The sequence below is a fragment of the Nannobrachium achirus genome (assembly GCF_963921795.1).
Source record: "Nannobrachium achirus genome assembly, chromosome: 8".
Classification (NCBI taxonomy): domain Eukaryota; kingdom Metazoa; phylum Chordata; class Actinopteri; order Myctophiformes; family Myctophidae; genus Nannobrachium; species Nannobrachium achirus.
In genome coordinates, this window is record NC_137817.1 from 10676880 (window position 1) to 10679600 (window position 2721).

General features: G+C 45.8%; 1 protein-coding gene across 1 annotated transcript in view; it reads right to left on the reverse strand.

The window, feature by feature from the left end:
- The window catches only part of ddx6 (DEAD (Asp-Glu-Ala-Asp) box helicase 6), a 340514-nt gene that overhangs the window by 291247 nt on the left and 46546 nt on the right, over positions 1-2721 (reverse strand). The gene's annotated exons all lie outside the window — the stretch shown is intronic.

Here is a 2721-nt window from a genome sequence, read left to right on the forward strand (position 1 = left end):
AATGAGCAGTGTTTGTGATGCGTGCCGCAGGGGCCCGGGGAACCCCCCCCTCCCCCTCCCCTCTCCTCCCCTCCCCCCGATCCAGACAGAACTAATGAAACGCGGGACCCCCGACAGAACCGGGGGCTCATGCCGCACGCAGGCTCCGGTTCCGGAATGCCGTCTCCGTCTCTCGCTGTTTACCTTTTATACGCGGTGATGTCTTTTGATTTGGAGCACTTCATCCCCCCCCCCCCGCATTCCTTTTTTGTTTCTCGTTATGGAAATGGAAAACGACGGGGATGGAACGCAGCGCCGTGGTGAGGCCACGGAGCCGCAGGGAGGAGGACAGATGGAATGAATCCTGATTTACGTTTTGCTGGCATGTCGGTGTCTTGCACATAGACTGTAAAAAAATATGGACGAAGTGAAGCCATTGGTTTCTATGCGGCGAAAATGACGTTTTTTTGTCCCTTTGTATGGGTGTCACCATCATTGTTTGAATGGTACCCCAGGAATCATTAGGAATGCTATTGGCTGCCAACGGTCAAGTGGAACCGCAGGGATACATGGGAGAATGTGGTGTTGAGCCTCCCGAAATAAAGCACACGAAGAAGAACACAGCAGGCTTGTATTAGTTTAGTTGGCCACGCCCCCCGCAACTTTATCATCAATTTTAACATAAATGGGACCATATTTTCACCAAACACATATCATGGAGATTGAAAGGGAGTTTTTCACTAGCGACAGGAACCACAAAGTATTTATGACGATGTTTATTAAGGTTAGAAAATCTGGAGTGGAAAACAAATGGGGTCCAATGTAGACAAATTCTTTTTGGTACCTCGCGGGGGGGAAAACAGCGCAACTAGCGGCCAAACATAGGAAGTTTTAGTTCTGTATTGAATTCGTTTTAAATCGGCGGAACTATGCCCCTGGTCTTGCACCGAAAATGGTCGATATGCAAGCTCACAACGCGCCACAGCAGTGGCGCGTTGTGAGCTTGCAGATCGGCCATTTTCCCACGAGAGACACGATGGCGTGTGTGTGTGTGTGTGTGTGTGTGTGTGTGTGCGTGCGTGCGTGCGTGCGTGTCGCGCGTTTCCCTGTAATACTACACTTGTAAGGGCCAAATGTCCAAAGCGCTTTAAAGAGATTGTGCATTACATTCACCCATTCATGCACACATTCATACACCGCTAGCGGAGGAAACCATGCAAGGCACCAACCTACTCACCAGGAGCAATGTGGGGTTCAGAGTCTTGCCCAAGGACCCTTCGACATTAACTCAGGAGGAGCCCGGATTCGAACTGGGAACCCTTCGGGAACCCTTCGTGCTCTAATAGCAGTTTCTCTACCCCTGAGCTCTGCCGCCCCACAAGATAAATGGTTGTTTTATGGTTAAAGAGGATTTTCAGAGTTTACAGCTTTACAATGAGGACAACACTCAGATTGTGATTAGGATTAGTCATTTAGAGCTTAGGTTTAGGGGTCGGGGTTGGATTTATGCTTAGTTTTGTGCCGGTGTCTGGCGATGCGCTGTGAGCTTGTAGATCGGCTATTTAAGGCTTCAGGGTTAGGGTTAAAAATGGCAATATATATATATATATATATATATATATATATATATGTTGATGTCCTCACAGTCACAAGGATGACAATACAAACGTGTGTGTGTGTGTGTGTGTGTGTGTGCGTGCGTGCGTGCGCTGTTAGGGGCAGGGCATGAGTTATGCATAATTTCTATACAGTATACACACCAAGGCTCTTAATCCAGCAGTGCATCATCATAAGAATGTGATCTTTGGGCTTTGCATGCACCGCTGCTCGCATTGGCCTTTCGCCTCCCGCAGGCTGCAGTCAATCTGTGCTGTGCACTCATGCTAAGGAGACCGATGCGGTGTTGGAATTGTGAGCCGCACACCTGCTTGTTCCACCAACTCTCGAACGCAGGCAACAGGATTTCTCTTTAAGAAAATAAGTCCCTCGTTGGCTTTTGTCTGCCAACCATTTGAATACACATATGGCTTAATTTCATGCTTGACCTGGTTTGTCATATATGTAGAACTGGGAATGGAAAAGGAGCAATGAGTCTCGCCAGCAAGTTCAGGATGGGCTCGGTCTCTCTTGGCCTCATTCTGAATAAACAACGTTTATTTAGGTTACGTTTGCTTCAAGGTATGTGCAAATGAGGATCAGTTTAAGAAAAGAAAGAAAGAAATACATTCTGTTCATAACTTCAATACTGCTGCTGCTGTCGTGCAGAAACATGTTTAACCAAAATAGCCCTCACTGCCAGCTATTTTTAGTAGTCACAGAATATCTTTCTATATTTCGATCGATCACGGACACGGTCATGCTTTCTAGTGAAAAAAATAAAAACACGACTTGTTTGAGCCTTGCGATCCATAATTAACGCTGATTGAAAATCCGCTGTTTTGACCGAGAGCGAGCGAGAACACAGAAGCAGAGAAAAGGGCGTTTGTGTGAAAAACATTAACAAGAAGCTTGTGAAGATTGTGATGCACAGTTCTTTTTTTATTACACTCATTTATTCTGTTATACGGTTACACTATGATTACATTTTTTTGCGACCAGCTCCATGTGGTGTCAAAGAATTAAAAACTTGAAAATAACCAGTCAAATCTCATCTATGGCAGTGAGAGCTTATACATTTGGCAGTGAATGAGTAATAACCTATTGCGTTGTAAAGTTTCTGACAAATAAGGAAAATAGCCCATC